At 46.4% G+C, this 15,434-nt stretch overlaps 1 long non-coding RNA gene across 1 annotated transcript; it reads right to left on the reverse strand.

Annotated features, from left to right (window-relative positions):
- Positions 1-6,194: 6,194 nt before the first annotated feature.
- On the reverse strand, positions 6,195-12,452 carry LOC119045721 (uncharacterized). The gene is made up of 4 exons (XR_008390323.1): positions 12,353-12,452; positions 10,887-11,019; positions 7,674-7,839; positions 6,195-6,576 (listed from the first exon to the last, which is right to left on the reverse strand). It is a non-coding gene; the product is annotated as an uncharacterized LOC119045721 (long non-coding RNA).
- Between the last annotated feature and the right edge of the window lie 2,982 nt (positions 12,453-15,434).

Here is a 15,434-nt window from a genome sequence, read left to right on the forward strand (position 1 = left end):
TTTTACACAGGATTGTTGTCACCTGTGCATTCATTCTCATTGTCAACCACAACAGGCGAACTCTGCTGGACAAAGTCTGCAACACTGTTTCACCCACGGCTGTTTGGGTGATTCCCACCTGAGAAAAGTGTGATGTGTTGCCCCAATTCCTTTTTCAATGCAATTCTATAGGCCAGTCAGCACAGTGTTCTTCAATGAGACCATTTAGAAACAGACCCTAGGATGAAGTTGATAATCTGCTAACCACGTCCCAGCACAGAAAAGGACGGTAGGAGACTCCAGCACCACTGTGAGAAGGAAAAACACCTCTGCTCACTTAATCTCTTCCACTGGTTATTTTCAAATTTGCCAACAGCAGTCTTAAAGAGGTTGTTTCATTTCTTAATAAGATTAGGAGAGCACAGATATATACAAAAACAAATTGATAGTGATTTATTAAGTTGTCCAAAACACTTTAGCTTTCTTTGAAGTCTAATAGCTTTGCAGTTGACCTCACAGGTTCTGCCTGCCAAACTACCTCTGGGTATCTAACCCAGTGAAAAGTCAAAGCAGCAGTCAGTGGGCAGCATTTGTTTGTTTTGCCAAATGCTAACACAACCAGAGAAGTAGTCAAGTTATCTGGAGCTCTCTGCTCTAAGCAGCAGCCGCAGTCCAGTCCAACTTGCTGTTTGACTTGTGTGCTGTTGATATGTAGCTAGCAACAAGTGTAACAGATCTTAATATGTAGCCCCTGGCTGGTGTGGCTCTGTTGGTTGGAGCGTTGGTCTGTAAACCGAAGGGTCACAGGTTCGATTCCCAGTCAGGGCACATGCCTAGGTTGTGGGCTCAGCCCCCAATCAGGGCACATACGAAAGGCAACCAGTTGATGTTTCTCTCACACATTGATGTTTCTCTCCTTTTCTCTCTCCCTTCATTCCCCTTTCTCTAAAAATCAATAAGCATGTCCTCAGGTGAGAATTTAAAAAAATTAAAAAGGTCTTAATATGACCGCGGAGATATATTTTAACCGGGTATAAACCCCTATTAGGTTGTCTCCATTCTAGGTGGACAGCGAGATTGAAATATTTTTTGTATTTTTCTTTCTTGTCATTGCAAGTTTGAAAACAAGATAGCACTGAGTTTCAGGTTTTTAAATCCATAGTCATCACTGTGTGAAAACTATACATAGCTGCATGGAAAGGCAGCCAGCATTGAGAGGATTCAGTGCCATCTTAGAATCAGCTTAGGCTGAGTTGGAGATTCTGCTTGCTCCCGTGCCGGCTGTGTGAACATGAGCAACTATCTCTATCCCAGTGATGTCCGCATGAAACATATAATGTACGCAGAAAGAAGGAAAATGAAAAAAACATTTTTCAAATAGCCTTTAATTCTAGAATTTGCAATGTGACAGTTTAATTTAAATATCCCTGTAAAACTTATTGTTTCCCTAGTAACAAGTGAAAAGAACCCCTCTCGCAGGGGGTGGAAAGGAGAAAGAGGAGATGCATATCTCTTACATGTTATCCATCAGTCAAAAGAATATTTACGTTCATGGTTGTTTTTGAAAAGCCAGGACTTCTTGTGAATCACTCACATCTTACCTGGGCGTCCTGCAATCTGACCATCGAACTACCTCGCACCTGGCTAAGATACAAGGTGCACAGCAAGAGAAGCTCGAGGGGGCAGGGTCCCGCTAGAACAGGAGCTCCACAAGGCCAGGACTTGGGTCTGTTGGTGCAGCATTGTCTTCTCGGCACCTGGGACACACAGTGAACAGCTGTGTGACTGCAGTTTCAATCTTTCAAGGGAAGGACTTCCTTTTGTAGTCCAGAGAGAGTCTGAGGTACATTAGGTACCTATAAGGTGAGAGAACGGTTTAGGTGAGGTTGAGAAATGAGGCCAGAGAGGTGAACTCTACCTTGAGGTCTAGATGGCAGAACGACATGGTACCAGATGTAACCAGTTCTTAAAACATAACACAGTATCACAGAGCAGGGACCACTTCAGACAAAACACTGAGCACAGTGTAATGTGTACTGATACAGAGTTGAGAGATAATGCAACACAATTCTGGGTGCAAACTCTACAACATACAAAGGAAATATAGGTGAGCTAATTCTTCATTGCAATTTATAAATTAAAATTAATCTCTCTTACAAAAAGGAGAAGAAATTACTGGACAAGTTATGTTTAGTGAATATATCAATATGTTAAACTTATTTGAATTCTACAGATTTGGACAAGGGGGAAATATATATGTTTACATATATATACATATATTATATATACACATATGTACACAAGTACATACACATATATACATTTTATACATTTATGGGATATTTAAATCCCATAAATATACATATTTATATGTCCATAAATCAGAGATGAAATTCAGATCATACTATAGAATTTCTCACGTAGATTCCTAAGTTAATAGCCCCTGGGATGCCCCAACGGTGTGATATATTTCTGAACTATATTTCTAACAGGCAGACAGTGTGGAATTATAGGAAATCGAGACTTAGAGGAAAGGTCTGCGTTTCAGTGCTGTCTCTGCCTTTTCTTAATGACTTCGGCAAGTTCACCTCCGCGAGCCTCAGTGTGTCATCTCTACAGTGGGCACACTTATAGGAGTTGCACAGGTGGCTGTGTAGATAAGAATGTCGGAAAGTGGCCGGTGCACAGGGGCCCACAGAGACCTGCTCTCCCACCACTTCCCTGAGCGCCGTGACTGCATACCCAGCCTCCCCAGTTGCTTGAGGATGCTCTTTACCCGATAAGACAGTCAAGTAGCTCATTCAGTGCTTGCTTTTAACTGAGCCACGCTGTTGGACTAAATTGTCTGTTCAAAGAAGCCAAAGTGGTTCCACTGGTGCCTTTCGGAATAGAGCAGGCTTTCCAGAGGATTATGTGCATCCTTCTCTTTGAAGAGAAGAGGTGGCATGACTGAACACAATCCTCCCGGGGCTCCTGGGCCCTCGGCAGTATGGAACCTGTCCCAGGTGATTCGTCACTGTGCTATAAAACACCTCACATTAGCTTCAAGGGGAGCACTCTGCTGTTAGTGCAGCTGTACATTTTTTTCCTGGGATTTTCAAATCTCAGGAGGAAAGCAGCAAGCATTTGGAATCTCTAGAGAAAAGGTCGGTGTGATTCTTGAATATCATAACTCAACCCACTGCTGTAGTATAGGCCAGGAGCCTATGGAAATGTGACTTAAAATCTAAAGCTAGTGGCTCTGGCTGGTGTGGCTCAGTTGGTTGGAGCATTGTCTCATACACCAAAAGGTTGTGAGTTCAATTCCCAGTCAGGGCACATACGAGAGGCAAACAATCGATGTTTCTCTCTCGCATGGATATTTCTCTCTCTGCCCTCCCCCAAAATGTCCTCATTTAAAAAAAAAGACATTAAAAAAAACTAAAGTTGGAGTCTCTGGCTGCCAGAGGCAGGCTCAAGAGCTCTTGGATAAAGTGCTAGATAGAATCAGTTCAGCCCCCTCTGTCTGCTTCTGATGAGTGGAAACACTCTCTCAGTACAGCGAAGGGTTTGCCTGAAGGTGAATAAGGTTAAGACCTGGTAGTCACCACCACCCTGGCCCTTGCCCCATGCCACCTGACTCAGTCCCAAGATCTCTCAGGTACTCCTTTCGGTTCTCAGGCCGGCACTCAATCCACTGAGCCACACCAGCCAGGGCTCTCAGTTATTCCTTCTCAATTCTGCTGCTTCCTTACCTGGTAACCTGCTTCTCCCAATTTCCTCTCACTGTCTAGATGCTACGATTACCGTTGTTTTTGCTGCAAGAGGCTCTGGCAATTTCTGCCCTAGTCAGTACACTCCTGTTAGGATATATTATAGGAAAGGATTCACAGCATTCTGTGTTACATATGTATGTAGTTATATGTGGTTGTGTTACAGCATGTAAGTTCCACTTGTGCCTCTGTCTCTGATCACTTTGAACAGGTTACTTACATGGAGGTAAGCTACTGTGAAGTTCAAGGGCACAGTCCTGCTGGCTGCCGAGTCTGTTTAAGACTTCTGGCCCTGAGTGCAAAGACCTGGAGTCAAAAGGCAAAGTGATAGGGGAAAGTTCACAGAAGACATCCCCCCTCACTTCTGACACCAACTCAAGTCTCAGGGGTTCCCCAAATGACCCTCAAGTATAACAATTTGTGAGAAGGACTCACAGACCTCACTGAAGGCGGTTATACTCATGGTTGTAGTTTATTACAGGACAAAGACACAAAGTCATTAAGGAAAGTGATACGTAGGGCAGAGTCTGAAAGGGTTTCCAATGTGACCCCTCTGCTGACTTAGGACATCGTTACCCTCGTACCGTCGATGTGTGACAATACACACAGAGTGTGTCCACCAGGGAAGCATGCTCAAGCGTATTGCTCAGAGATTTTTATCGAGACTTTATGTCCGTGTTTATTGATTTATTAAATTCAGCCCGGAGGGTGACTGATATACTTGGCTCCCAGGTTATGAGAGTTTGACTTACAGTTTGTCAGCTTTCAATGGTATGAAAGTTATATGTATTCAGTAGGAACTGCCCTTCAGACTTTGAATATGGGTCTTTCCTGGGCTCGGCCTGTGCGGCACAGTACCCTCTGGCAGGGGCAGTGAGACCCGACTCCCAGCAAACCGCCAGCCACAGGGATAAACAACAGACTCTCCAGCGCACTGTGCTGCCAGCACTTTTTTGCACATTGTGTTTTCACATCCTGTCATATCTACAAAACATTCATCTGTGTCTCCTGCTTCTGGTGAGAAGAAAAGGGCAATTAATCTTGAGATGAAACTCGAGATAACTGACCAACGGTAAGTCAGGATAAGTGTCCTGAGCACATGGAAAGGCAGGCGAGGTGAAGCATGGTGTCTGGTAGGTTAGGTGCGTCTGAATGCATTTTTAACTTACAATGTGTTTATCGGGATCTAATGAGGGCTTCGAAGGTTTTTTTTAGAACAGACAATGCTCTGGCGTGATTGAGATTCCATCTCCCCTAAAGCCTCTTCTACTTCCAGGTGCCCAGAGGCCTGTGTTTATGAAACGCGTTGTCAGCCTCCTCGTCCTTCTTACCCCCTGCAGCCCTGGGGGAGGCAGCCCAGCTCCAGCCAGTGGGCCTGCCCTCGAGCTCCGCTCCCTGCCCTGCCAGGCTGAGCTGGCTGCACGACCAGGCAGGAAGGGTTTCCCTTGAGTCCTCACAGCCAGCACCTGCTTCTTTCCCCCCAGGCCCAGTGCAAGCACTAGGATGTCCACAGAGCCAAACAGACATGAAAAGCAGCGGAGGGGGGTACGCTCAAAGGCCCCAGCAACCTAGACACTGCCTCCAAGCCGGGTGCCTGCAATTAAATCTTCCACGAGCCAACAAGGCTGCAAACACACGACTGCAAACACAGACCCCGCGACTCTGCCTTCCATTCTCTGAGACCTAGTGTTTTCTCTCTTCTTCCAAAGACCCCCTGTCCAAGCCCGGCCCCCACACTCTCTTTCACTTGCCTTTAAAATTTTCAAAAATGAGTAGCGAGCAAAGAAAGAAGAAAGGGATGTTTATCATGTGATCCCTCTACCATCCACAAGATGGGCATTCTTCCACACTCACCAGTACTTTTCCCACAAGGCTCCAGTGGGTGGGGTCAGATGCGACCCAGACCTGGGGCCCAGGGAACAATGTCCATTTGCAGAGGGAAGGACAGAGGGAGGGAGGGAGCCACGGCGCCCAGGCTCTGACATTGTGTTGCCCTCCATAGGGAGCTGCTCCCTGGCACTGAACTTGGCTCCAGCTGCTCTGGACTGACCCAGAAATGCAATTTCTTGCCATTTTGATGAATGATTTATAAACTCTCAATGGTTCGGTTCCAAATAGTAAGAGACCAACGTTCCTCACCATGCTCTGCTGCAGCCAAAGGTAAAGGAGATTTCATAAGCAAAGCCAAGGGACAGCTGGTCTCATGACCCGCTCCTGAAAGAGAAGACTGTCCCCACACAGGCCACTGCTCCTTGCCTACAGCCAGGCCAAAGGACCCAAGAGGAGAAGATGGCACGTCTCCATCTGAAAGGGTCCAGAGCCCACCTGTCGGAAATCTCTCCCACTCATGCATGGTAAGAGGCAGGAAAATGAATTTGAAACAGCTTTTTTTGACTGTCATTCCAAGAAGCAGGCACAGCCTTTATTTCCAAACAAACTAACGCTGTGTTTGGTGTTGTGGCCAGTCGGACTCTGGCAGGGATTGGAAGGTGCCTCCCGTGGGCTCCGGAGGTGAGTGTAACAGGGGTGGACAGACTCGAGGAAGCCGACAAGCGTGGTGAGGGCCCGAAACAGCAGAGCCACTTGTGGCCACCCTGGGCTGGGGACGAGCGGAGGGACCTGGAGAGGGCAGCCGTGTGGGGACGACCACCTGACAGGAGCTATGGGAACTGGTAGGCGAACACAGCCCACCCACGGCGCCAGGGCAGGAGGTGGCCCAGCACAGGAACACGTTCTCCTGACCTCCAGTCTTCATGCCTCCCAGTGGTGTTGCAAAATTGTGGTTTTGAAAACAAAGGGGCCCACAGAATCCATCCAGAACAGAGCGTGAAATATGAAGATGGATCTGGAGGAATAAACAGAAAATAGTGCAAGGATTCTTTATGTTTACTATAGATATATGCCCTGCGTCAGGGATTACATCAGGTCCTCCAAAACCGTATGTTCAAGTCCTAATCCCTAGGCTGACCCATGTACATGACTTTCCTTGGAAATAGGGTCTTAAGAGATAAAATCATGTTATGTGAGGACCTGCTGATGAAGGTGGACCTTAATGCTGTGACTGGTGTCCTTGTAAGAGGAGGGAAGTTTGGACACATGCCCGGGGAAAATGCTATCTGACTATAGAGGCAGAGGTTGACATGATGCATCTACAAACTAAGAGATGCCTAGGATCGCCAGCAAGCCCTGTAGAGGCCAGAGGGGTCCCTCTCCTACGGGCTGGGAAGAGACCATGGGCCCCCTGTTTCATGATGTTGGACTTCCGGTCTTCACCACTATGACCTGGTGAATGTCTATTGCCTTAAGCCATCTGAGTTTGCAGCCATTTATTATAGGGGCCCTAGAAAACTGATAGACCATGTATACATTAAACAATAGGTCATACGTCAGCATCAACGTGCAGATGCTACTGTGCTTGGAGAAAATATGGCACATGAAAAACTTCTGGAAGCAATGATTTCAGGAGGGATGAGTTATCTTTATAAGATGGAAAGGCCAATGTCGGTATTCATACGTGTTCATAAATTGTATGTTGTGACCACCCTAGATGACTGGCACCTAGGCAATATGAGATTGCTTAGGTGCTACCACACTGCATGCAATATTTTTGTGATTATCTTAGAAGGTTTTCTAAAGACTTTTCTAAAGCAATGGTTTTCAGCCAGGGGCTACTGGCTACTGTCCCCCCCTCCCCTGCAGAGCCATTTAGCAATGTCTGGGACATTCTTGGTTGTCAGATTTGGGGGGTACTACTTGTACCTATTGCATAGAGGCCAGGGGTGCTGCTAATCATCCCACCATGCACAGGGAAGCCCCACCCCCAAGAGAGAATCATCTATTACAAAATGTCATAGTGTTGATGTTGGGAAACCCTGATGTAAAGGAATGTCAGGTGGGAAAATAACTTGTAACTGCATAAACAATGAGCAAATCCACACTCACCCTAGTGATGGTGTTAGTAGAGGCTTATAAGAGTGCGTCTCAGAGATGCTAGATGTTTCAGAGACACTGGATGACTACTTCCCACTCCGCACTGCAAACTTGGGTTCCATGGGCCACCTCTCCCTGTTCATTATCAGCATTTTCAACTGCACTTTGGTTTCCCCGTCTGTGAAACAGGGATCAGAACAAGTGCCTAGATTTGCTTGGGAAAGTAAAGGAAAAGAAAATGTAGGAAAATGTACTTAACATGTTCTGGGTCTCACAGTAACTTCTCCAGTAATGCCAACCATAATCCATCACCATGGTTATTATTACTATTGCCACCACCTGAGTCTCAGGGACCGTCCATCCCATCACTACCTTGCCCCAGAGTAACCCTCTCACGCACACTTTTGACATGTACCCGACTCCACAAGATTGCTGGGAAAAAAGAGTGCTAATCTTAGACAAAAATTCTAAAACTGACCCAGAATTCATTTGCACGGAAACAGATCAAAGTACAACTGGATGCTAAATGGAAGTCTTATTTCCTTTGAACTACCAAATATTGTTAGCAGGACAGATTCAGGCTTCTATTCTCCATTTTCTTATTCCATAAATAAAAAGAAAACATCTCTATTCTATATTTGGTTTTGTCTTGGTTTGGCCAGAACAATACTAGACTTTTCACTACCCACTCATGTGTCTAAAAACATTTCTATTATTTTATTTTAAGCTGTTTACATGGTTCTCTAAACATATTTGTTTGTTATTAAAAGGGGCAGAAGACTGCTTTCTATAAATCATGAATCTGTCCTGAAAGAGATGTTGGTCAGTGTTTATAGGCAGAGGTTTGTGTACTTTATCTCAAGTCATTCTCATTTTAAAAAGAAAAGGCAACAGAGGTGTTTTTGCTTTTGGATTATGATATTAAGTTTCTGAGATTAAATCGCCTGCCCAGCCTCACAGGTTTGAAGTGGCTGAACCTGGATTTGAACAGACAAACATCCTACACCACTGCTGTGCCCTTTCCAGGACCGTCGTGGTCCCAAAGAGCAGTCCCTACTGGGGCCCTCATAGTGATGCTGAGCAGAGCAACCAGAGATCAGCACGGGGCACGCAAAGGGGCAACCACAGCCAACGGCCCCCCAGGGCTGCAGGGCCTGGGAGAGGGTTCTACCCAACACCCTTGTAGAGAGTACTCGCCGGAAAGCAGTCACTCTTCTCGCCAAAGTCTATCCTCTAACAACTTAAAAAACAAGTTTGAAACACCCCAGTCCTTTCCCATGGATCAAATTGACAACTCTTTGCCCCTTGATTTCACATGCGATTTGCTTCTTGCACCCACCCTTCCATCCGCTGTGGGAGGCTTGGAGCTCAGAGGCCGTGAATGCCGGAGCAAACAGACTCCGCTTCTCTAACAGAGATTCCAAAGAAACCCAGGCCAAACCAAATCTAAACAGGATGGGGAACGAGCACCAGAATGTTCGTCTTCTTTTCCTTGTGACCTCCGGTGGCCGCAACCTAAGTTCTGTGCCTCTGCAATGTCTTCTAGGCCTTGGGGACACAGCCAAGGTTTATTTGCCTGACAGAATCTGTGATGGGTTTTTTTTTTCACACATACTGTAATTCACCGTGCAAAGGATGCCAAAATAAGCCAGAGGCAAACAATAGGTAGCATTTGGGGATCATTTACCATGACCTTCGCACTGTGGTCAGCACTTCATGGGGACCATTGGCGGTGTGTGCAGACAGAGGAAAGAAAAAAGAAAAGGGAAGGCGCTCCTCCTTCTGAGCGTCACTCCCAGGGGACGGGAGGCATGAGCACTGCCCGCTGCAGCAGAAGCCCCCTGTCGGTCTGAGTTTACCTTGGCACCCAGCGGTGTTTAGTCACTGGCTAACCAGCGTGGCTGGCCTCCTTCTCCTCTCCTGCTCTTGAAAGGGAAGGGGAAGGAAAAAGACTTGCAAGCACAGGACGAAGTCTAACACTCCAAAATGGTCAGAAGTTTACACGATCTGAAGTCTACAAAGACTTCAAAGCAGCTTCAGACGGAGTGTCTTTTTCTCACTTGGACAGGGACACACATTTACTTTTGCCTTTTAGCAAAACAACCCACTACAAGAACAATTAAATATCCCTTTTAAAGTTCAGAGATACCTTTTCCAAGCAGCTACACACAATTTCCCCTCAACAGCATCTTAACTGGTCTGCTGTTACTTGGCACACAGACATCCGCAGGGAAACATGTACCATCATCATCTCACACAGGTCAATAGCACAGAATTTAATTTGCTTGTCAACACTATTCTGATAAGTAGGAAAGCTATTTCCAAAGTGCCCTGTTGGCAATAGTGAGAAGTTTAAAGACAGCTTGTTTCAGCTCTCTTTAAGAATTGGTCATCCTTAACCCGGGGTCCTTAAAAATGGAAAAAAAGCTTAATACAGAGTATTGACCAGGCAGAAGTGACATCACCTGCCTCCCTGTCCTCCTCTCTCACATGTCTGGTTCCAGGACAGAACTCCCTCCCCGTTCTGGCCCCTCCAGCCCCAGGGGGCCTGCCTGATACTGCGTGGAGGTGCTCGCAGCTCCTGGGCACAGCTGGCTGGAGAGTCAGAGATGAGGATGGAGATGGAGGGGGAGAGGGAGAAGGAGAGGCTGGCAGGCAGACAGACCTATATCAGAAGGATAGAGTTGACCCCACAATCAGAACATCATCCCACACTTTAGACTTGACCCCAGCTGCAGCATCCCCACCCCACCGCCTTGCTCCCTCTTGCCCCGGCTGTGCCCTCCGTTATCAGCACCGGCTTCACTGGTTCCTCCCCACCTAAAGCTGCTACATCAGGCTCAGAGGCTTCATTACATTCCTGAGATTCACTCCACGAGGGGTGCGGCCGTGGAGGGAGTATGTCTAAGAATTTGACGGCTTGTCTTGCTCAGGGAGTCAACACTACTGACATTTATGAGTCATAACATTTCATGTCCAGCTTTGCTGGCAGTACAAAGCTATTTCTGAGCCACGGTGCATTTGAATCCAAACATACTCAACATCCCAACCTAAAGATTTTAGTGTGCCTTCTGTGTTGACCTCCCCTTACATGATAGAGGACATTTCCTATGTGTAGACTTATGAGATTGTTTGGAAATCAACTTTCATAAATACCTTAAAGCAACTGTTCTGTCTTCTAGTTAAGTGTGAGGATACTGAGGTTCCAAAAGGTGCCGAGCTCACCTGGCCTGTTTTCGACAAGTCGCAGCTGCGCAGGTGGGTGTTCTGAGCTGAGTCCGGGGCTCTTTCTCCCCTACCACATGGACTGGTCACAGCTCATCCTTCCGGTGGTCCATCAGTTTGGCTGCGGTTTCTCCTATTTGTCAATATGAGAGAAGCGACATCATTCTTTTCATTTCTTTTTATAAGATTTTATTCACTTATCTTTAGAGGGGAAAGGAAGAAGAAAAGGAGAGAAATATCGATGTATGGTTGCCTCTCGTGTGTCCCCTGTTAGGAAGTAGCCTGCAACCCAGGCATGTGCCCTGACTGGGAATCGAACCATGATCCCTTAGTTCGCAGGCCCACGCTCAATCCACTGAGCTACACCAGCCAGGGCAGCAACATAATTCTTTATGAAAATTCTGTTTCATTCAGGAGACCTGATCTCAGATGAGGCAGAGTAGACTCCAGAATGAGGATCTGGGCTGTTGGGATTGAGGGTGTTATAAGGGCTGTGGAGAAGGTCAAGGTGGTTCCCCAGAGAGCAAGCTGACCAGAGAATGGCTGGGGCCAAGGAAGACCCTTTGTGAGGAAGGCCCTTCCAGAGGCTGTTTGATCTCAGCTGCTTGCCTGGCTAACTGTGGTGGTGACCCAGAGAGATCCAAAGAGGCAGGGGGAGAAAATGCAAAGGAAGACAGAGGGGGCAGAAGAGAAGGAAAGACGACAAGCAAAGGGAAGCCATGGGCGCTCGTGACAGACAAAATGTACGTGAGAGGCAGCTAACCGGGGAAACACAGACGCGGAAATGCAAGAGTAATCGGCACCATATTTTATGTTGCGAAAACTCAAAACTAAAACACTGGGTTTGAAAGTGAGTCCTAAGTGGGGAAAAAGTGGCTTTCTGCTTTTCTGATTTTTGTTTGTTTGTTTATATGCAATCCCGAAGGACCTGTCGATCCTGGGCACAGTAGCCAAACATCTCAGCAGGCCTCGAGCTGCGTGTGAGACTGGGTGGTCCACAGCTGCCCTGGCCGAGGAGTCAGCGTCTCCTGCTGTGAATGCCAGGGGTGTGCTCTCGCTTCTGCGTGGGCGAGAGAAGGAAGAAAAGATAACACGACCCAGTTTGTGCGGGCAGGATCCTGCAGCACCCACTTGGCCACGGACTCGGCCCCACGTCCAGCATCTAATCCTTCTGTTCCCACTGGCCTGTCTGCTCAGCACGTTCGCCGGGCGTCTCCTGTCGACTGACAAAGCGCACCCGTGGCGGCGGTCTGGACCTTCAGTGCCAATAAAATAGGCACTTTCCTGTTTCATTACACATACACTTGGCTTTGAAATGTGCCCGTCTATTTAATGCAGAAGGAAAAATCTTTTAGGTTTAAAGCGAAAATCACTGCACCACCCGCTGCTTTCATCCTCCCTCACCAGCTTCCCAAATCCCCCAGTCGCAGTTCACGAAGCCGGAGCAGCCGCGGCAACAAACTTACAAAGCCCTGGCCGGACTCCAGGCTGTTTTCTCACCATCGTGCTCTTCAAATGTGGGGTTAAAATAAGCACAAAGGAAGGCTGCAGAGGCGTTTCAGGAGCGAAGGGTCGCTGGCGGCAGGCTCAGGACGAGGGAGCTGCCTTGAGATTGCGTCAGCGCAAGGGCAGGGAATGGAAGGGAGCCTGGGAGTGTCAGGGCTGATTTTTTCAGGAATTTATAGACTAAATATTAGTGTAAATGTGGGTAAGAAGAAACGGCACTTTCAGCCAGAGGGTTGTCTGGAAAATTGTGAAAGTCATCTGATCAGCAAAGTAAGAACAATGCGTTATTATCATATTCAAACTCGTGAGACCTGACTAACGCAAACACTGGGTCAGCTATTCGAAAAAGCTGTATCACTTTCTGATTTACATGTTTTGCACATGTGTTGTTTTGTTTTATAACCAACTGTGATTTCTTAGGCATTCATGAAATATCCAATTTGTCAGTTTTCTGAAGGCTACGGAGAGGATGCCAGCCAGATCAATTTTAAGACACAGGGCCAGGAACAGCGCACATCCGAAATAGTGTACAGAAAATACATGTGAGAAAAAGACTATATTTCCCTCAGTTCTGTAGCAATTGCAGTCGGTGACTTTTTAGATGCTTAAAGTAAAAAGGGCGTGGCATGTACGTCGATTCCATCAGTAAGTGCGGTCTGCTCAGTACGTCTTCTAAATGTGTCAGATTGCTTGCTGTCGATATGGCTCCAATTGTATCTCTAGGTGCATGTTGGAACATCTTTGTTCAAGTGTATGCTGCTCACGGGAGAACGAGGATCTACGCTCAGCGACTGTCAAACGTGCAATGCGGCATTACTATGGGGACCACAGGCCCTGCACCACGCATTGCATTCCCGTGACTTCCTTATTTCATAACTGGACGTTTGTAGCTCCATCTTCTGTCACTGTTGTCTCCACGTGGGTGCGTCGGTGTTAACGTTTCAGAAACACCGAGTTTTCACAGTGTAGGCTGCATAACAGCCTCACAAATCTCGAAGTATTGGGTTCATTATGGTTTTATCTCTCTTATTTTATTTTATTACTCTGGCTTTAGTATTAAATGGTTGCTCAGTAAACACAACAGTGAGTAGAAAAAATACAAATAATTATTTTAAATAATGTTTAAATTATTTAAGCACGACTATAGTTGACACCGAAGTCATTACTACTAAAGAATACCTTTTTTTTGCATGAGGTCCATACCTCATTAGCTGTGCCTTCCAATGACTACCATCAGCTGACCCAGGTCATCTGGAAGTGCCTAGACCAACAGTGATTTGGCTCAGGGATATTTTAAAGGTTCCGAGAGTCTAATCTGTACCCCAGTATTACACATGGCTCTTCCAATATCTAGGTTTTCACCTCACTTCCAAGCACTAGTCCCACCTGTGGATATCTTCCCTGGGTTTCTTCCATGGTCCCTCAGTACCAAACCTCCTAACTTACAGTGCAATAATAGCAATAGTAATAAAAATAATAGCATGCTTGAGAAATAGTAGTACTACATCTTGGAGTAGTAATAACACATTGTGGAATAACAATAAGTACATTTCTAAGCACTTGCTACATGCCAGTCAGTTTTCTAATTGCTTTACATGTATTAATGCATTTCACATGGGCCCCTCGGCCCCTCCTTGGCAGCTTCCCTCCAGAACTGCAGACTGACAGGAGCCTTCATCCTGGAGCAGAAGCCACATGATGCATAGGTAGCCCTGAAGCTAGGAATCTGGGCCCCTTCCTTTGTCCCTTTATTGAAGTATTGTCTACATCAATTTTCCACATGACTTCAGTGTTCATAATACTCCATTGTATACCTTCCTGCTCTACACCTGCTGAACTTTGCCCAGGCTAGAACTTCCAGACACTGAACTTGTGCAATCAGAACCTGTAGCTTCCCCAGGAAACTTCTGCCCCAGTGGAGAAAGTGGGGCAATTAGAGGCAGGCATCAATGCCAGGTCCTCCTCTCCCACTGCCCTGTCCTGCCCCGAGTTCCTGACCACGCCCTGGTCGGTCCTGAAACACGTCTCCGTGCAGAGCTCGTGTCAGGGCTGCGCACACATCTGTGCCCAATGCCGCACGTCTACAGAGGACCAGGTCAAACTAACTGGGTTCCCAGCAATGCCACATGACAAGGAGCTGTAACACAAGATTTATTGCATTCGTTTGCAAAATATTTTAAAATTGTCTTTAAAGGGCCTTCTTTCAGAACAGGTAATAAATAGATAATAAACCCAATGTATAACAATTACCATGTGTGAAATAGTCTAAAGAATATAAAGCAGAAATGAATTGAGAAGACTACAGCCCTTCTCACATATGCTACAGGGGGTGGGGGAGGTGGGAACGGGATGGATGTGGGCCAAGCAGACAGGAGTTAACCAGTTGCATGCTAGCTGAGAGGCGAGGAATATAAATTCTGAGTCTGCTTCTCCCACTGTTACATAAGAATGCCACAACACTTTCTTTTCTTAGTGTTATAAATGGATTCCAAAATACTGCACTTCAAGTACCTAGCAGGGTATAACCAAGATATACCCTCAATAATGGGGATGACGATGGTGATGGTTGTGACGACGATTCCAGTGATGGTGGCCATGAACAGAGACCAAGGTGATGTACCATTCTGCACTCTGATGGAGACCACAGGGTGAGCATTCAGTAATTACTGAGCAAATCTCCAAAAGAAAAGGAACAAAAGAAAAGGAAGAGAATAGAATACTAGCAAAGCTAAAATAGGTTAAAAAACTAGAAGAAGAAGAGGAAAGTATAGCAACCTACAAAACCAGCCCACGGTCCCTGGCATCACACAAATGGTGACTTGTCCCGTCTGAGGCATTATAGACTGTATTCACTATCAGTGTGGGTTGCCCTGGTGACCCTTCACCCAGCCACGCCAAACCTTTGTCCTGTTTTTAAGAATACTGATTCATAGGGAACTTTGCACTGTTTTCAATTAATTACATAAAACTAAAGCACGTATCACCCTAGAAACTCATGTTATAACTGAGTTGATTCACAGGCTGACTGTCCAGTAGAAAAAA

The sequence above is a fragment of the Artibeus jamaicensis genome, unplaced genomic scaffold (assembly GCF_021234435.1).
Source record: "Artibeus jamaicensis isolate MK-2021 breed Jamaican fruit bat unplaced genomic scaffold, CSHL_Jam_final scaffold_537, whole genome shotgun sequence".
NCBI lineage: Eukaryota > Metazoa > Chordata > Mammalia > Chiroptera > Phyllostomidae > Artibeus > Artibeus jamaicensis.